The sequence below is a fragment of the Sciurus carolinensis genome, chromosome 7 (genome assembly GCF_902686445.1).
Source record: "Sciurus carolinensis chromosome 7, mSciCar1.2, whole genome shotgun sequence".
Classification (NCBI taxonomy): domain Eukaryota; kingdom Metazoa; phylum Chordata; class Mammalia; order Rodentia; family Sciuridae; genus Sciurus; species Sciurus carolinensis.
This window is the reverse complement of record NC_062219.1, coordinates 19546730-19568445: the sequence shown is the minus strand read 5'-3', so window position 1 is coordinate 19568445 and position 21716 is coordinate 19546730. Positions and strand designations below refer to the sequence as shown.

The 21716-nt window shown below is 36.2% G+C and overlaps 1 protein-coding gene across 8 annotated transcripts in view; it reads left to right on the top strand.

The window, feature by feature from the left end:
• Grm1 (glutamate metabotropic receptor 1) overlaps positions 1 to 21716 on the top strand; it is a 405374-nt gene that overhangs the window by 368131 nt on the left and 15527 nt on the right. The gene's annotated exons all lie outside the window — the stretch shown is intronic.

Genomic DNA, 21716 nt, shown 5'->3' with positions numbered 1-21716 from the left:
AATTCTTCGGAGCAGTTTGTACAACAACCAATTCCTATCTTTTCCCTGATGGTTTTACAAAGAAACATACGCTAAAAATTTCTTGTGTCATCTTTCTGAGACCCATGAAAATAAATATTTAGTTAACATTTATAATTTAAAAAATAACAAGGACACTTGAAGTTGTACAAGGTATTGAATTGTCAAAAAAACAAGCAAATTTTTCCCTTATCATGATTAATTTTACTCTGAAGCAATCCTTTAAAAGTGAAGAATTTTAATAATAACCATTATACTATCCACATCCCACATCATCATATAGCTATTTCATTACCTGAACCAGTCAGGATGTTATTTTCCTGTACTTCATAGATAAGAAAACTAAGCAGTTATAAATTTGTATAATTTTTCATTGTTATTCCACTTTGCCATTCTTTGCCTAGGTCTTACACTGACAGGAAATTTTAAAATCTTAACATATATAAAAAAAACTCTACATGCATTAAAATCGTGGCATGTCAAGCAGAAGCATACAGACCTTTTATAGAAATCATATAATCTTGGAATCTGATGAGGAAGTTTTGAGAAAAGCATTTCTTTGACTCCAAAAGGTTTTTATTATTTCAAGAAAAGACGTCCCTAAGTTTTATCGATTCTAGAATAAAGCCAATAATTTCTGCCTACTTCTCACTAGGTCGATTTCAAGTTATTTACAAGAAGCTGATCACAAAAGTAGCTTAGTAATTTTTTTCCCCTTGCGGTGGTTTTTCATTCTAGCCAACATTCCCTCCACAGCAAGCTCCTGACAGGGACTTATTAACAGGCACGAAAGCAAAGCAATAATCCCATGGTTCGCGAGGGAGAAAGAGAGAATAGGCCATATCAGACTGTACTGATGTAAAATGGCATCACAGTGACTTTTCTTAAGAGGGATGAAATAAGAGAAAACAAAATGAAATGGGATGAAACTGGAATGTTCATAGGGAGCCAGAGATTCCCCTTGTCATACCACAGTGCAGTTGTCATGAGTATTACATCCATCCACCACTAGCTAGCACCGTCTTTCTCATTTGCCTGCCTTTATTCTGTCTTCAGAAATTTTCATATGATTTTTGGTAGTGAGTCACCACTGAACGCTATTCTGAGAACCTATAGAATTGGGATGTCTTGGGTTGGTGCCCAGGAATATGCATTTGTGACAATTAGATCGGGCACCAGTCCAAGAGAATTGTGATTAATGAGTGGTAAGCAGTGTTTGATGCTGGAATGAGATGGAGCCATCTGACCTGACACTAATGATGCTTAGCACTTCTTGATCAGGCAGATTTTGCTATTCACTTTTGAGCACCTTCCCACAGCTGGATGACTTTCCTTGTAATCTGAGAAAATTTCTTTCACAATTATGAATTTATAAATTAATTTTATTTGGTATCTTGCATTTGAGAGAAAAATCACCTCAGTCTAAATGAACTGCTTGTTCGTCTAGGAAATTCTGGTTTCGCTAATAAATTGTTTAACTATCAACTGTAATTTATCAAGCATTGTCTTAGTGTTATGTTGAGAAATCTAGTTCTAATGAACAATTATAACAGCGGCTTTCTTAGTACAATCTGTAGCTTCTCTGATATGCACCATGCCAATGAGCTGACCCACAGAGGGTATTTGGAGCTAAACTTCTATGGAGAACAGTCATTTGTTTACTCATTTATTCTGCTGTTGCTTCTGTTGTAACTCTCTCTGAGACTCTAATTTTAAAGTATAACAAAAATCTCAGTGCCTCAGCTTTTACCTTTTCTTATTGCCATTTTATGTTTTCCTGATTTGTCTCCAAAGTTACAAAAAATGCAATCTAATATTTTCTGCAGCAATAAAAATCCGGCAGAGTTTTGTCAGCTGAAGCCAGGGGTCTGGAAGCTCTAGAGAAATCATCACCCAATGAGTTTATTACCATTTTGGATGTGTAATTCCCACATTCATGGTGCACCAAGGGTGATTAGCAGGCTACATATGTAGCTATAAACACAGAGAAGATGCTGTAATGGACTTTCAGATGATCTATCTGATGGAATATAGTTCTAAGAAGTTGCAAGCCCAACAACATTCACATGATAGGCTGTTTCTGAAATGTACGGGGAGGGATGATATTGCATGTGTTTTTGCAAAGGGTACTTGAATTTTATATTTTACTCATATCTGAATAACTGACACAACCAAAGGGTTAGGCCCTTACTTTACATTTTCTGAGATGTAATAGGGGAGGAGTTTAATCTGTAAATTTGAAGTTTGGGTTACTTGAGTTATTTATAGACAGAAGTCCTTTTAGGCAGATTGATGCAGAAATTCATGGGCAGTTATAAAGAAGTAAATTCTTTAGATTCAAGTTATTTACCACTTCTGTTCAGGGAAAAATGAGTTAACATCATTCAACTGAAAGAGTAAAATATTACGTAAATGATATGCTTCTTTGAAACATAATTATATCAATGACAATGTTAAATTCATATTTCTAGTTGTTTTCTGGATAAATAAACTCAATGAGTTCCAAATAATTTGGTGGTACCTGGAGCTAAAATGTAACAATATACTCCTTTGACTTTTTGCATGGGTAATCATGTGCAAAACTGAAAGCAGTTGCCACCACAAGATAAGATATGAGATTAATACAGGGACGTGATTTTAAAACATAGATTCCTAAGTGAATACAACATTATTTTGCTTCTGCAGTTGTTTCTTACACAGTTGAATATGATTTGAATGCAAGAGTTAACTGAAATATTAGGTGGAAGGATGCTCTGAGGAAATTTCTCCCTTGGTTCTCTGCTACAAAACATATTGTGTCCGTAAGTAGAAGTAAATAAGCCCGCAGCACTAGTCATGATGCCCTGGATAAGCATTTTGATTTGTCTTTCCTTCTTTTATTAGAAAAAGAAACCAGATAATGAGCCAACAGATATCACAATCTAATAGCAGTAACATCTTTTTTTCTCTCTAATAGGAACTCAATCACTAGTCTGACTTGTAAATGAGAAAATCTGTCATTTTGAAATTATTTTTTTCTTAATTATACAATATATGGCTTTGAAATTTATTGTAATTCTTCACTTGATTTTATAGAAAACATCAGGAGTTTTATTAAAATATTTGTTGTAGAATTTTATCACTTGATAGAAACATTCTTTGAGGATCTACTGTTAATTCATTTCAGTCATTGTTTTGATAGTAAACTTAAAGTATTTAGGCAATTGACATGGGGCTAGATAATATTCATGACAAAAAGAGGTATAAGACCAAGGCTCTGACTTTACCACTCTGCAGTATGGAGACACAAAACCTAAGTAAAGATCCCATGCTAAGTGCCATCTTAGAAGGACCAATATAGCATTCTGAGTGTCCAAGGAAGAGAGAGATTAAGTCTACCTGTGAAGTCATATCTGTGGAAAGATTGGAAGAATATCTTAGTAAAAACGGCATTTGAACTTGACCTGAGAGATTTTTTTCAACAAGAGAAATGGTGCTATGGTGAGATCATTTTACACGTAATAATAAAGGCAAAGATTCAAAAATGTTAGCACACAGTGTGGATTCAAATGAATGAAGAACATGGACAGGAGTACTGGTGTACTGGAATCCTCAGCTAAAGGCCCAGGTCCATGATCCCAACAGGCCAAGTCTGGCCACTTTCTTGCAAGGATCCAAATTCAAATCCAAGCGGTGGTAAAACAGTAAAGGACTTTATTTCAGCATGAGTAACACCAGGAAGAGAGGGTCCGGTGTCTGAAGCACCATCTTCCAGGAACTGACAATAGCTCAAGGATTTTTTAGGGGGAGAACCAAGGGCAATGGTGGAGAAATCTATGTAGTTAGCAATCTTGGTCAGTCTGTGCTCCAGCTGATTATTGTCTCAGGTTCCGTTATGTGAAATCTCACTGGTTGTCAGGGAAGCTATGCTGCTTGGGGTGAATGATAGTTCCCATCACAGGGTAGACTACCTACCATTCCTGGGACTTGAGAGAAACTAGAAAAACAAGTTGAAAGACAGTACAGTTCAGAAAAATTACATGGAGTTGATTAGGGCAATGACTTGGTCTTCCTTCAAATTCAAGGAGCCCTTGTTACAAGGGTGGATAAATTCTTAGATGCAGAGAAAGGAAATTATAGATAGTATTTTAAGATGAAGTTTAGGCCATTTCTGTAAACCACAAGGTGCATTAAAGATCTTTGTAAAGTTTCATGACCATTTGTAAGCTTTATGTGAGAAAGTCAGCTGTAGAAAGATTCATTAATTGACTTTAAAATTTAAAGTTTTTAAAAAAAATTTTTTATAGTAAACAAATGGGGTACAACTTGTTTCTCTGTACATGAAGTAGAGGCATACCATTTGTGTAATCATACATTTACATAGAATAATGGTGTTTGATTCATTTTGTTATTTTTTCCTTCCCCCCACCCCTCCCACCCCTCTTTTCCCTCTATACAGTCCTTCCTTCCTCCATTCTTGCTTACCTCCCACCCCCCATTATGTATCATCATCTGCTTATCAGCAAGATCATTCATCCTTTGGTTTTTTGAAATTGGCTTATCTCACTTAGCATGATATTCTCCAATTTCATCCATTTGCCTGCAAATGCCATAATTTTATTCTTCTTTATGGCTGAGTAATATTCCATTGCATATATATACCACAGTTTCTTTATCCGTTCATCAATTGAAGGGCATCTAGGTTGGTTCCACAGTCTGGCTATTGTGAACTGAGCAGCTATGAACATTGATGTGGCTGCATCACTGTAGTATGCTGATTTTAAGTCATTTGGGTATAGGCCAAGGAATGGGATAGCTGGGTCAAATGATGGTTCCTTTCCAAGTTTTCTAAGGAATCTCCACACTGCTTTCCAGAGTGGCTGCACTAGTTTGCAACACCACCAGCAATGTATGAATGTACCTTTCTCCCCACATCCTCTCCAACACCTATTGTTGCTTGTATTCTTGATAATCGCCATTCTAATTGGGGTGAGATAGAATCTTAGGGTAGTTTTGATTTGCATTTCTCTTATTACTAGAGATGTTGAACATTTTTTCATATATCTGTTGATTGCTTGTAGATCTTCTTCTGTGAAGTGTCTGTTCATTTCCTTAACCCATTTGTTGATTGGGTTATTTGTATTCTTGGTGTAGAGTTTTTTGAGTTCTTTATAGATTCTGGAAATTAGTGCTCTATCTGAAGTATGAGTTGCAAAGATTTTAAAATTTAAAGTTTTTAAAATTTAAAAATAAGATCCTTAAACTAGAGCAGTGAAATGAGAATTGAACCCAAGGTATGAATGTGAAAAAAAAAAAAAATTTCTGAGTTTGATTTATTAGAACTAGAATACCAGTTATGGGAGCTGAAAGAAGGAACTAAAAATAGAATATGACCCTCATATCTGTGTCTGGGTGATAGAGGAGATAGGAGTAGAGTAGGACAAGAGAGGTTGAAGAGATGGGTTTTAGATTTTCTTGTTGAAGATGCTATAAATGTAGCTAAATGGAGGTATCCATAAGGTACTCAGAAATTCAAGACTGGAGCTCAAGAGAGGTCTCAGCTAGAGGTCAAGAGCTGAAGTTCAATTGCCAGGACTTTGAAAGTAGCCAAGAGAGTAGTTACAATGTGAGAAAAGAAGAAAGTAAAAGGAAGAACATTAAGGAACACTTTCACTTAAGAGATATGGTAAAAAGGAAAAAAATTAAGGGCAAAAGATAAAAAGTAATAAGAAGAATAGGGAAACAGGAGGACATAGCATCCTGGAAACCAAAGAAGAGTCTGTCTTGGGCTACCATAACCAAGTGCTACAGACCGCATGGCTCAAATAACAAGATTTATTTTCTCAAAGTTTTGAGGCTGGAAGTCTGAAATCATGCTGCCTCCATGATCTACTTCTGATGAAAGGTTTCCCCTTGAATTGCAGAAAAACACCTTTCTTTTTTTTATTATTATTTTTTATTGTAAACAAATGGGATACATGTTGTTTCTGTTTGTACATGGCGTAAAGGCATACCATTTGTGTAATCATAAATTTACATAGGGTAATGTTGTTTGATTCATTCTGTTATTTTTTCCCTTCCCCCCTACCCCACCCACCCCCCAGAAAAACACCTTTCTGATGTGAACTACGAGCTCTGTTTGTTGTATGAGAGTCAGGGGGACACAAACACTCTGTTTTCCCTTACAAAAGCACTAAACCTATCCTAATGGACCCATTCGTAGAACTTTATCTAAACGAATCACCGAATTACCAACAGCCCCATCTCCAAATATAGGCTTAGTGGATCTTATTGGGAACTCACAGAGGAAACAGAAACATTCAGTTTGTAACAATCTGTTTTAATGCATCCAACCGATCCAACCCATGGAATTCCAAGGATGGAGACTTTATAGTTAATGTTGAGCAGTATCAGTGGTATAATGTGGGTAGAAATTATATTGCTATATGTTGAAGAGTTTGGCATTAAAGGAAATAAGTAGTTTAGTTAATATTTAAGAAGTTGAGGAAGGGGGAGGAATGGTGTACTGGAGGAGAAGTTTAGGCATGTTTGTAATATCTGAGAAAGGAGCCAACAGAGAAAGAACAATTGAAAACATAAAAGAGAACATATTCTTTATGCCAGGAGCCAGACCCAGACCTGTGCCATACAATGGAGCCATTTGACAACAAATGACAACTGTAACAATGAAGTGTCAACCCCACAGAACATGGCGTGTGTGTGGTCGATGCTGGTTCTCTTAGCTGTGTGTTTAATGTTTGACATTACAACAGGATGGAGAATCAAGTTGGAAACATCGACTTATAGACTATAATAAAATTCCTACTACTGGTTTTACAAGAACTCTGGAATTATAAACACTGTTATTATAAACATTGTGAGATTTGGGAAGAGACCAGTGATGGAAAGCATAGAAAACAGAATGTGCTTTTCTAGAATTATTGGCAGTCTGGAGGATTCTCAGCCTGTAAGGTATTTTTAAAATTTTTTTTTATTTTTTGTACAAGAAAGGCAGGTAAGGTGTTGTGTGTACGGAGTTAGGCTAAGTGGGGAGGAAACAGGTACGTTTGTCAGGATATGATTGGGAAGTGCTAGAGAATCTGAGATCCTTCCCTGAAGGCCAAACATGGCACCTGAGGTTATCAGCATGAGGATATTTTGTTTGGGTTAAAGTCTTGTGCCTGGTGAAAAAGCCAGACCAAATGCCTTCGTTCCCTGAAGATATAATGCTTTACCATCACTTGAGAAGCTGCAGGTATTGGGAGAAATCCTAATTCTTGGCTGGCAGCAGTGAACGTCTCAAGTGTGTAAGGAAAACTTGTGGGGAGGAGTTCCGCTTCTCCTACCTGGGAAAGTAATCAACTGCCCCAAGTTGACTCAGTGTTACCAAGGGAGCCCCTATAGGAACCTGGTGGTCTGATCCCCTGTGGCACATTGTGATTGGCCAAGAAACCTACAAAATGTATTGTTGTTCCCTCAATAAACGAGTTTGCAGACTGCTGGCCACAAGCCTGCTTCCACCAAGCTCCCAGAGTCTGGGGTCTTGACTCTGTGTCCTTACCAGCGTCTGAGCTAGCCTGGCACAAACTACGTACAGGCATTATTTAGAATGAACACAACCTCATGGGTATCTTGTGTGTAGAGGATGCTACTGTGAAAGGTCATGCAGAGAAGCACAGGACCAAGTGTAGGAGTGAGTGACCTCAGTACAATGGCCATGGACACACCTTGCCCCCCATCAGAGGCTGCAAAGTTTCAGTCACCACCAATTCCTTGCTTTTGCTCTTGTAGATAACACACCTGATCTAAAAATAATAATAACAACACAGAAACAGCTACTTTAAATACTCATGTTTTGTTTTTTGAATTCTAAAAGACCAGGGGCACAGATTATGCAACAACTTCAAAGAGAACATAATTCATTTTGAGTATAAGTTACATTTCATATTTCTTTCAAATGCAAATAAGTCCATATGATTGACACTTATTCAAGTTTTCAAACTTAATATTTTATGCACATATATTAACAACATGTGGTTTCTAAACTGAATTCACCAGTATCCTCATGTCATTACCCATAATGGTCCAAGGTAGGCACATTCAGAACTTTTTTGTGTAAATAAAGAAACTGAGGCTTAAAAAGTTCAAGACCATGTTTATAGAGAAAGAAAGGCTCTAAAATTCATTGTTCTCTGGATAAAATCACTTATTTTCATTACTCTTGCTAGCTCCCTATGTCTACTACTTCAATAATGTATTCACTCACACATGCATTAAATAAAATGAATAAAACATGGAGCCTGCCCCAAAGGAACTTATAGTTTATTGATGTATAACACATCCTTACAATAAAATTAGGTGCATGAAATAAACAGTAAAATTTGATTCATGTGAGTCGGTAACTTCAGAATCCGATGTTATCTTAGCTGAGCGGCTATAACAAAAATAAAATAGACAGTGACTTCAAACAGCAGAATTTTATTTCTCACACTCTGGAGACTGGAAAATATTAGATCAGGGTGCCAGCATTGTTATGTTCTAGTAAGAGTTCTCTTCATGTTTTAAACATAGCTGTCTTGCCATATCCTTACATGATAGAGAATAGAGAAAGGTAAAGTTCTATTCTTTATTTTTACAAGGGCTAAACCCTTGAAGGCTCCACCCTCATGATCTAATTACCTCCTAATGGCCCAGGCTTCTAATGCCACATTAGGGTACAACTTCAACATATGAATTTGAGTGCATAAACATTCAGTCCATAGCAAATGTTTCATGTTTTTGTTTTGTTTTGTTTCGTTTTGTTTTTTTGCTAAAGCTACTGGTCTTTGGGAAAATTGCTTAACTTCTCTGTAGTTAATTATAAAAACAGAATCACTGTACTCATAGGGTTGTTAGGATTAAATGAGAAAATTTATGTAAAAAAGCAAAGCATAGTGCCTCGTACAGAGTAAAATATCAATCATTCTTATCAAGCAACATTAAAATTATGAAAATATGAAAAGGCATATGGAAATTCTTATACTGACATAAAACTTTTCATTATACCTTCAGGTAAAGAGAATTCTAGAAACCGAAAATACACCTTATTATGACCAGTTCATTGTATTCATGCTGTGTAAAATGGGAGAGCTGTATATCTGCTGGAAGTGGGTGTGTGCGAGCGCTACTCAGTGTGAGATATGTGTGAGCAAGGACACCCAATGGCACAGTTTGGCAACCTGTCTGTGCTTGGCCTCAACTAAAGAAAGATGAGGTCATTTGCATTCCATCTGTTCATCTTAGCCACTAGTATGAAGTGTTATCTGCTCATGGGGTAGCAAGCCGTGTGAGTGTGTTCATAAAGCCAGTCAAGGGTAAAACTACTGATAGTTTTTGTAGAATGAAGAAACTGAAGTATCAATGAATTTGGAAGCTTCAGATCATGAGGACAGACCTTACATTTTCATTAATCATAACTCTTTGGCTGCAAGTTATACATGCCAGCTTAAGTTAGCCTAAGCAAAAGGGGTTAATATAAAGAATATGAGGAATAATATCAGGGAGCTCCTGTTACAAGGTTGTGAATGCTTCTGCACCCCTGGAGGCCTGAGCTCCTGAGTACACTCCCCGGGTCTTTGTCTTGTCACCTGTCTGTGCATGTCTTCCTCACCTTCTTATATGGCTCTTTCATCTGCATTTCTTGGGCACTACCAGTTAGTCTGAGAGTAGCTGTCTTAATGTTCCTGAGTTTGCCTGTTGTTTTAGGTATAGCTACCAAAAGAGATGGATTCAATTCCCTCTGTCCAGATGATTTTACATCACATAGAGAAACATGGGAAATTGAAGGGGAACAAAACTCTGTGACATGGAGGCAGCCTTTATTTTGAAGGTATGAATGAGGGTAGAGTTGACCAAATTTAAAAACTAGAACCTACCTGTGCTATTTTTATTATACAGATTGCTTGGCTATAATATGCTTCTCAGTTGCCTCAGAATGGAGAAAGAGAAGGGAAGAAAGTTTAGTTTTGCTTTGCTTTACTTTGCTAAGAAAAATAGGAAAGAATAATAGATCATTAGGACATTGCCTTATGATTTAATTAAAATACCCCTAGGTTACATGTCAACAATAAAAAAATTGTTTGTTGTTAACATTAGTTAATAGAAAAATAAAATCAGCAAATGTTTAATCAAGTTCATGTAAACAACGTGTCTGTACTTTCACTTTATTTCAAAGGGACAGGGAAATTGTCTATAACTAAAGGCAACCCAATAATACCCTCTAAGTAGATTATCTTACAGATAAGTGAGAACTTGACTGCTAGCAAAATTGGTCCAAGTCATCAGGTACAGTGGCACATGCTTGTAATCCAAATGGCTCAGGAGTCTGAGGCAGGAGGGTCACAAGTTCAAAATCAGTCTCAGAAACTTAGAGAGGCCCTTAGAAACTTAGATCTTGTCTCACAATAAAAAATAAAGAAGGGCTAAGAATGTGACTCAGTGATTAAGAATCCCTGGGTTCAATCCCCAATTTTAAAAAAAATTAGACCAAGTTGCTAGATGCTGCTGCTAAAGATACTGAGAAACAACTGTTTAGAAGAAAGTAATAACAATAAGAAACACCTTCCTTTCCCTGATTTTTCAGTTTTAACAATATGTCCTTGGTTACCATGCTCCTAGTACATGCTCTCAAACACAGTGAGACTTAATATGACTGTGTACTTGATCAAATGTGGCACTATTTATTTTATTTGACTTAGATGAGTATGGAATGGGGAATAGGAAAGGTGTTAATGGAGAAAAAGTCATATAGGCCTTATCAAAGTACAATGAAAGAAATTATACAATGGTACCAAGGTAGAAATGAGAGAGGAGAAGGGATACTACCAGCCAGTTCTGAAAACTTAACTGCTGATTCTGTTAGTGTCTTATTGCAAACAATAGACAGTAAGGTTTTATAATTCAGTCCTTCATTAAATACATATATGTATGTGTGTGTGTATATATATATATATATATATATATATATAGAGAGAGAGAGAGAGAGAGAGAGAGAGAGAGAGAAAGAGAGGTGAGATATTACTTTTTTATAAATTGTGGATAATTTATTCATGAAGAAAATAGATAGTCTGTGACTTCACAGAACTCCATGAGGAGTGGGATGGAGTCAGGGAGCAGCAGGAGGAAACCCAGTAGTGACAATGTGGTGGGGTAAAGTCCTATGACAGTCCTAGAAAATGGTCAGGAGGCACATACAGGGGCCTCTAGGATAGACCTCATAGGCAGGAAAGATCAAAGAAAATCTGTGGACAGTGATTCCCACTATCTATCCCAAAAGGGGGGTTTAGTAAAGGAGAACAAGTTAAGGAAGGAAAGACACAGAGAGAGTTCCAGGCAGCAGGACTTCTATGCACGGAGCTCTGGAGGCAGGAGGGAATACAGCACATAAGGGAAATGAGAAAGGAAATCAGTAGGTGCATTAGTACATTTTCTTTGCTGAAATTGGGTATTTATAAAAGAAAGAAGTTTATTTAGTTCACAGTTGTAAAGGACAAAAGTTCAAAATTGGGTGGTCCCATCTGTTTGACCTTTGGTGATGACCCACTTGGCTGGATCACAACCTACCAGAGGAACAGAAAGGGAATCAGCTGCATGTGGAGGGAGCCTAGCCTATAGGGTGGCATTGCTTGATTAAAAACCCATTCTTGAGAGAGCAACTCCCTCAACAGGTCAACCCTAATTCCTAACTAGGGCAGTTAGGGATGCCCCCAATGACCTAACCTCCTTCCACTAGGTCTCAACTCCTAGTGATTGCACTTCCTTTTAATACTGCCACACTAGGGACCAAGCCTCTTACACATGAACCCTCCTTGAAGGACAGACCATATCCAAACCATAGCAGTACTGCTGATAAGAATATTTGTTTAGCTCCAAATGTGTAAAGTCAAAAGTTACTCCAGAACTGATCCGAATATAAAATCACTTTTGCTCTGATGATTAGAATGGTTTCAAGGTCTGAGACACACCTTTTGAGATCCAGAACAGATGCATTCATGACTCATTCATTCAATAAATGGTTTTCATATGCCTACTATGTGCCAGTCACTAGGACAAGTGCAGGGAATACAGTGGTGGAAAAAGAAATCTGGTCCTGTCCTTTGTGGCAGTTGAAATCTAGCTGAAGACCAGACGTTGAATGAGTATGGTGAGCATTTCTAAGGAAAAGCACAGGGTTTGCAGAAGCTTTATTAGGGGTCTCTATCAGTGCAAGGAGGCTGGAAATGTTTCCAGGATGCATTGCCTAAGCTAAGACTTCAGAAAAAAGGAAAAGAGTTTGGCTAGGAAAGGAAGACCTGAGGAAGGAGTCAGAATGCAAGTCTCTAGCAGGAAAAGGTACCAATGGCTGAAGGAACTGAAGCAGTTCTAAGATGCCTAAGAGCAGAGAAAGGGAGAAGAAAGCATGATGGAGCAAAACTGTGCAGGGCTGCTAGAAGGGGACCAGGCAGGGCTGCACTAGAGGCCACAAGAGTTTTGGATCTTATTCGTGAACAACAGAAAGCCACTCAAGTCACCAAGGGGGTTGCACTGTGATCACTTCCATGCATGTCTCCCAGCTGTCACTCTCCTAGCATAGAGACGCATCGGAGGAGGGCAAGAGGGGAGGCTGGGAGTTCTTGGAGGAGACTGTCACAGGGACTGGGGAGAGCGGACAGCTGGGGATGAAGAGAGTGAACACAGAGAAATACTTAAGGGGGTGAAACCAAAGTAAAAGTAAGATCAATCACAAAATTCAATTTTAAGATCACACAGAGCAAACAGAGATTTGCCTTTGCCTGAGATTGCTGGGCTCCAAGGCCTATGTAAGTTTAACCATAACTAGAATAAATCTAAGAACAAACTACGTTTCTTATGATTGATTAAGATGGGATTGATCAGACATGAAAACAGAGAAAAGCAGTCATTGAAACAAACACCCAAAGTGGCCAGACTCCTCTACAGTAGAGAAGGGTGAAGAAGCTACTGATGGATGGACTTTTTCAAAAGTTAAATCATATGGCAACTCTAAAAGGATGAAACAAACTATTTTAGGTTAATGCCATAGCTAGGAAAATAATATTCAATCATTGAACTTCAAAGAAACACACCCCATCCTTCTGACTTCCTGTGGGTAAGCAACTCTCCTGTATTGCCTTACCTCAGAGGTTTATTCATATAGATTCTGATATTCCTGTACATTATTTCCATTGCAAATGAAATTGGGATTCTGGTGTGTGGCTACCTTATTTCATGATCTTATGTCATGTAAGTCTTGCCCTGGGTGATATACCATTGACTGGGTGGATAGAATAAGCCCTGCCCTTTACATCAAGCTGGGAGGTGAGTGGTGGAAAGGAAGACTTCAAGAAGAGAACCAGATCCTGGCCTCTCTTGGAAGACCTTTCTTCAGGAATGGTGCTTAGTGTGGCAGCAGGCCACGTCTGTCACGTTTATCTGTTCTTTCACATGGCACGAGATACTTCCATGTTCTCGCAGGCATCCATAGTTTTTCCTCAAGCTCTGAGTAGCGATTCACTGTATGAATATACAATGCCTTTTCTCCCATCCTTGTAAAGATTGTTCCCAGCTCTCACTACGACAAAGGCACAATCAACAATAAATAAATAAATGTACAATAAATAAACGTGCAAGTTTCTAGGGATATTTATTTTCATTTGTTTGGCTATAGTCCCAGGATTGATGGATGATAAGCTAGGTGTATGTTTAACTTATGAGAGACCATCAGACAGATTTCCATATTAGTTTTTCCATTTTATACTCTTAGCAAGAATGTATAAATCCATTTGGTGTTGATAGTCTTTTACATTTTAACCATTATAATGTGTATTTAGAGATATTTAATTATAGTTTTAATTTGCATTTTTCTGATGACTAATGATTTTGAGAGTCTTTTTTGGGTGTTGATTGGACATCTGTATACCCTATTTTGTGAAATGCCTATCCAAATTCTTGTTCTTTCTTTTATCCTGTAATTCATTTTTTATTATTGTTTTTGTTATCTGAATGTAAGTCCTTTTTCAGATATATGTATTGCAATTTTTTTCAGTCTTGGACTTAATTTCTCATTTTTAGTGGAATCTTTTCATGAGTAAGAGTTCCTAAATTTTTTTTTTCTTTTTTTTTTTTTGGCAGTACTGGGGATTGAACCCAGGGCCTCGTGCTTGCACTCTACCAACTGAGTTATATCCCCAGTCCGAGAGTTTCTAATTTTGATGAAGTCCAATGTATCAACTTTTCTTTTACTATTTGTATTTTTTTGCATTCAGAAATATTTGAGTATCCCCAGTTAATAAAGATATTGCCCCATTTTCTTATAGAGTTTTATGGGGTTGGCTCTTACATTTATTACTGTAATATATCTTGAGTAATTTTTATGTATGATGAATGGAATGTGTCTTAGTCACTTTGGTCTACTATAACAAAGAATTACATAGCCTGGGTTGCTTAGAAATCACAGAAATTTATTTCTCACAATTATGGAGACTGGAAATAGATCAAGGTGCTGTGTGGGTGGATTCTAGGGAAGGCTATCTTCTGGGATCAGACTGAAAGAGATTAGAGGATTTTTTTATGGGGCCATTAATATCATTCAGGAAGGCTCTACTCTCACAACCTAATTACCTCCTAAGGGCCACCCTCCCCTCAATACCATTACATTGGGTGTTAGGATTTCAACACCCAATTTGGGTGAATTTGGGGGAGGCACAAGCATTCAATCCATCACAGAGTGAATCAAGATTCATTTTTCATTTTTTCTAAATTAAAAGCCAGAGCAGCTATTCAGGAAGCAGAGGCAGAAGGATTGTGGGTTCAAAGTCAGCCATGGCAAATTGATCTTGTCTCAAAAAAAAAAAAAAATTTAAAAACTCCAGTTCATCTGGCTCAATTTTGCAAAGATTTTGCCTTTCCTCATTGAATGACATCTGTGCTTTTGTTAAAATTCAACTGAACACACATGTGTAGTCCCAATTATGGACACTCTATTCAGTTCTATTGATGTGTACATCTACCTTTCTACAAATTCTAGATTGTCTTGATTTTATCAAATCATTATTATTAAAATAATTATTATTATAATCATTATTATTAAAATTCTAGGTATAGGATGTTATCACACTTATTCAAGTTTTCTTCATGATAAAGAATATTATTGTTAGGTCTTATGCACATAAATCACTATTGGGCTGATGACTTTCCCTTATACTCATATTATACCCCTACTTTCTGAGAAATTTGTCATGAATCAGCATTGAATTATGTCAAAATTTTTTTTCTGTATTAGTTGATCATATTTTTCTATTTCATTCTACTAACATGAGGGAATATTGAATAATTATCAAATAATCATTGAGCCTTGAATTTCTGATGTAGACTCTCCTTTTCGTGTGTCATCTGTTATTCCTTAGAGAATATTGTTAAATTGTTACAGCAGCTTTTATGTTTTGGTTAGTGTTTGCATGGTAAACCATGTTCCATCCCTTGCTTTTCAGCTTTTTTGTGTCCCTGTGTTTAAGAAATATCTCTCCTAAGCTGCACCTAGTTTGATTTTTGTTCTTTAGTCTGAAAATATTTCCCTTTTAATTAGAATATCCATTTTAATTATACTAGACATAATCATATTTATATCTAGTATTTAACTGTTTTCCACATCTTGCTGGGTTCATGTGCCATTATTTTCCTTCCTTCCCTTCTTTTGATTAATCTAGTATTTTAATATTCAATTTTCTCTCTTAATTTTTTAGTTCTACATTTTCTTTTTTATGATTATTGTAGAAATCACAAAAGTTATCTAATCTTTTATGATCTCAAATAAATTAGTAGTTTTATCACTTTCCAAACAAGGTGAAAATTGTAAAACACTTTAATTATACGTATCATGTGTCAGTTTTATACATTTTGTTATGCATTTTAATTTGGGGCATATTTTACATTACTCTATTTTGCACAACAAATACAGATTCTCCTTGATTTACAATAGGGTTACATTCCAATAAACCCATCCTAAGTTGAAAATATCATAAGTTGAACATTTACCACACCTAACCTACTAAACATCACTTAGCCTAGCCTACCTTAAACATGCCCAGAAATCTCACCATAGCCTGCAGTTGGGTAAATAATCTCACACAAAACCTATGTTATATGGTGTGGAATTTCTCCTGCATACACGGAGTATTTCATGGATGTGATAGAATGGGAAAACACAATATCCAAAAACTTCTGGGAACACTTTTTTTGTCTACTATGCCCTCTCAAAATTAAATATATATATATATAATATTTATATATATATAAATAAATATATATATATATAAAATATATATAATATTATATATATATAATATTTATATATAGCTGTACTTAACGTATATCACTTTTGCAACTTTTTTTTTTTTTTTATGGTACCAGGGATTGCACCCATGGGTGGTTATCCACTGAACCACATCCCAGCCCTTCTTATTTTTTATTTTGAGACAGGGTCTCATCAAGTTGCTTAGGGCCTCACTAAGTTGCTGAGGCTGACTCTGAACTTGCAATCCTCCTACCTCAACCTCCCAAGCCACTGGAATTACAGGCATGTACCATCATGCATTTTAAAGTCAAAAAATCTTAAGTCAAATCTTCATAAGCCAGGAGCCATCTGTATTTGTTTGTATATTCCCATATGTTTTTCCTTTATGTTGTAATCCAATTATAGGCTAAACTGATTTGAATGTGGATTGTAGTTTTATGAATTTGTTCTGTGTCACCTGGTATATCCTGTTTCAAGAGCATAGCTGTTCAGAAGTCCCGAATGAGAACCTGGGTCCCTGTTGCTGACTTGGATCCTTCATTTCGTGCATATTTTAATTCTAATTGTGATTACTCAGCACTGTGAGAATTCCAAAAAATTTACCTTTTACTTTTCAGTACCTCATGGTTAGCTTTGTATTCTGTGCTTTGTGCAATCTAACATTTACAAAATTTCCTAGAGGGATCTACCAAGCCTTGGTCTCACTTTTCTTTACCTTGCTCTGTCTGGGATCTTGGCTCCTCAAGTCCTGGCTGACCCAGAAAATTTGAACTTAAACTTTTGTGTCTGTGTCCTATGAATTTATTGAAAGTTTTTCTTGACACAGCCTCAGCAATTTAGTGAAACTCTGTCTCAAAATAAAAAAATGAAAAAAGGACTGAGGATGTAGATCAGTGGTAAAGTGCCCCTGGGTCAATCCCCAATACCAAAGGAAAAAAAAATAAGTTTTTCATCCGTCCTTGCCGCTTTGTTAAGATCTTCTCAGTCTGTTGCCCTACATCAAGAATCATCAAATGTCTACCAGGAAAAAAATAGCTTGAAGATTATCTGCTTACTTCTCTGAACTTCTTTCCTTTGACTTATTGATCCCCTGGATTCTGGTTGCCATGGCAACATCCTGGTGTCTTCAAGTGGCTTTTAAAAGTGTTTTATCTGGTTTTTCTAGTTGTTTTCTCAGGGAGAGTTGGTTTGCCCCAAGGTACTTTATCTTAACTGAAAGTGGGAATCTTAGACAATTTTACTTTCTACCCTTCACCTTTCTCAGTAGGTTGTGATGTGACTATAATTTCTGTTAGGGCTCTGGTGACTTCTAACACTGTAAGAGAAATTCTATGATAATTGCTTATTCAGTTCTTTTGCAGGTTTGATGACACGAGGGTAATGTCTCTGCTTAAAGAGAAATACTAGCATAAAATAAACCTTATTGAAAACATACATTGCGAATCGAGGCTGTGTGATAATCAAGAATTTCAGAATTCTTGCAAAATTCTAGATTGACATGATCCAAGTCCTGTCTTGCTATCATTACATCTTTGATTTAAGCCTCTTACCTAAGTCATGATTTCTTTCTTTTTTTTTTTTTTTTTCCAAAACCTCCCAAGGTGAAGATTTTAGCATTTGGTGAGTTGTTTTCATCATTCCCTCTGTGATAAATCAGAGTAAAATAATAAAAAGTCTCACCCTGGCAGTTTGTCACCTACAGTCTCTCTGGAAAAACAGCAGGATATTTTTTCCCTTTTGTGTAACTTGAGTTGTTTTTTCTCCCAAATTTTGAGCTTTTACCTTCTCATTAGTAAAGATGCCCATATGTGAGAATGCTCATAATATGTGTACAATAAAACAATTTTTGAAGCATAAAGCTAAATATAAAACAATTTTAAAATAAGGATTTCAGTACTGTTTGACATGAAAGTATTAGTATTAATTGCCAAATTCTATTATTTCAATGTTTCCTTATTAGCTGCTCATATATTTTAATGTATATTTTTATTATTTTTATTTTATTGCCTTATTGAACAACACCACCACCACCAAACACTCAAATGTTCATTTCTCCTATATAATAACTTAGTTATTGGGGTATAACTAAGAGAGGAAATATTGTATTATAGACTATGATACATTTCTCTTTGCAATAATAATTATTGCTTACTTTCATTTAAAAAAGTAATAAATACTTATTGTGGGCAATTTGGAAAATATAGAAAAACACAAGAACTCTAGTAAGAATTACCTACAACTATACCAATACCCAAAGAAACACCAATGTTAACACTTTATATGTATTTCTTCATATTAGCACAAAGGTAGGTACAAATACACATATGTTTCCTACATTTGAAAAAATTTGAGTTTTACTAGGAGTTTTATGAGTCAATATTGATTATTAAGATTAGCTTAGGAATTATTAATAAATATATTAAGTACTTTTTATATCTCTATAATTAGAACAGTGATAGAGAAGCTCAGGACTATTTCTGGCTTAGTTTCATATTAAGAATATTTCTCTATTTTGTTTTGAACTATTTGATCATTCATTCAACATTTACAGTAAATAAAATAACTGTTATGTTTGCAAGCCCAGAGTAGTCTGGGTTTATGGCTTTTTCATGGCATAATTATTAAGAACGCTTTTTTAACTCTTAAACATAATTGGTTTGTATGAGAAATTATATGGTTTCCTTAACTACTTGCAATATCGAGGCATGTAAAAGAAGAATAAGGGGATACATAATGGTAAATCTGATCCTGCCCTCCAGAGACCATGTCCTACCTGTTACAATAAGAACCTAAACACGACTCAAAGAACAGAGATAGGAAAAACATTAAGATGCCACTTTACTGACATCACTCTGGCTGTAATTTCTTAATTAAGATATTAATAACTAAGAAATTAAAAACTCTGGTGGGACTTTTGCATCTTTGAAGAATGGAATAGATAGCGGCAGAACAGCTTTCAACAAATTGGAAAAGTAACAAGAATGACAAAAATGATCTGTTTACAGCATCAGGGAGCAGTGAGAATGATGAGGATTAATGAGTCTTGAAATTCAGAGAGGAGCCCTGAGAAGTGAGCGGCTGCCAACTGCTTTTCCATGGAGCACCTGCCAACTGAAAGCACAGCTATAGGTGGAGTCCCTGGGAGTGGCCCAGGCAGAGAAGAGAGAGGAAACAGAAGAAATCATGTGGTCATAGTACTGGATGATACAACAAAAAGCAAGAGAGGTTTCCACGCAGGTCCAACCTCTGCCTCAAAACATTTGCTAATGTCTGCAGTTGGTTATAAGATAAACTGCAAACCTCTGATATACAGAGCAGGTCTTCCTGGAGCTTTTCAGTGCTGAGGAGACAGACTAACCTGAACAGAGAATTACAAGACCCTTTCAGCAACCACATGAGACTGGAGTAGCAGAATTAGAGTCAAACATGCCACAAACACATGGTCAAGGCTCCCTGTCAGGACATTTGCCTAATTCTGAAGTCGTGAGTGGCAGGAGGCCAAAAATCTAAATTGAAAATCTTTGAAAAGCAGAAGGAGGAGATAGAAACTCACCAGATGAAGCTCACTAGTATGTAGCTAGACTCTGTGAAAAGTCCTGAACAGATAGAGCCCTATGGGAGACTGATTCCTATCAAAATTGCAAAAAAGACTTTGAACTCAGTCACTGATTAGATTAAGTTGATAAGTTCCCTCTACCTAACAGAGAAAATGGTAAAGCAATTCTGGTGAGATAATGCTATCTAGTCTCTATGTAATCTTATTTTATACATACACAATGTCTCATCTGATATAAAATACTGTTAGGCATGCCAAGAGTTAGAACCATACAACTGGAAAAGCAAGGGAAACAAAAGGACAACAGAAACAGACCCACAGGTGATACACTGATCACTGTTGGAGGATGTCACACAACCAGCTCATTATTTAGAACATTGGTAAATAAAGGGGAGGAAAGTGCATCTCTGTGGCCAGTCTTTTCTGCTTGAGCTCTGTCACAGAGGAACCAAACAACTGATGAGGAAAAGTATTTTTTTTAACAAAAGAAATCCAGTGACAAATACAGAAAGGATGATTGAATTTCATCATGGTTTTTAGTTTTGTAACAAAACAATTGACATAGATCATGATCATTATTGACTGTTAACACAGTTAGATGAAAGACTGATGGAAGTGTTAGAATGTATGCATCAGACTGACCCTTATGAGTTTTTGAAACTTTCATGATAAAATGTTGATTTAAAAAATTCCTGAAAGCCAAATAGAATTGGAAAGAATAATATGGATTCTCACACACTAGTGTAAATTGTGCACACATTTTTTGGAGCAATTTGGTAATATTAGAAAGATGTGCACATACAACAGTCTATCAATTCTATTTCTAGGTGCATACTTAGAAAAATTCTCATATGTGTGCAAGGAGACCTACCTTAGTACGTTCACCACAGCACTAGTTAAAAGAGCAAAGTCTAAGGAACAGCCTGAAAGGCCATTGGTGGGAGAAGGGTGTTTTTTTCAATAATGTGCTATTTATTCAATTTAGTGTAAGTAATGAACTATAGCTATATCTGTCAATGAAATACTGTGAAAGGAGTGTGATACTATATGTGTAAAATCTAATAATATGATAAACAGTGCCATATATTACTTATTAAGGTATATGCATGTTGTAAAAGTATTCAAATATTACAAGTGATAAAATACACCAACTTTTCTTTTTAAAGGGAGTGAATTAGCATTTATAATAATATATAGAAAGCTTTAAACTTGACCTTAATGTTTTCAAAAGAAAGAGGATTTTAATGCAACAAAGGTTAATTTTTGATAAACCTGTGTGTAGTAATTTAACTGAATTTTTAAAAATAATTCTCTATAGTCTCTTATTAGCTCTCAAATGTTAATAATCAAGAATTTTAAATGGAACAGTATTTGACCCCTATAATTGAAAGACTGCATTTGTGTTTATATAAAGAGCCTTAATATGCTGTGTTAGAGATTCATGTGTTAAAAGGAAACGTGGAAGAAATTAGTATTTACAGAGCACCTATATACACAGCCAGAGCTCCCTTCTCCAATCTGAGGAGCAAGTGCTGAGAAATAAATACTAAAATTCAAATATCCGAAAAAATGCATTTGGTTTTGGAAAGCAGTCAGAGGCACTAATTATCTTATTTATCTGAACAACAAAAAAGAGACCATCCTCTGCTAAAATGGTCTTGAGTGGTTGCTGTCATTCTTTATGATTAGTTTGGACAGCAGCCACATTATTATTTCCATGGTGAGCTTTATATATCCTTAGACTGACCATCTGGAATTGTCTAGACCATTTTATCTCTGCTGAAAGAAGACTCACCTCCAACCCTGCCAGAGACTTGCAGCTTTGGACACAGACAG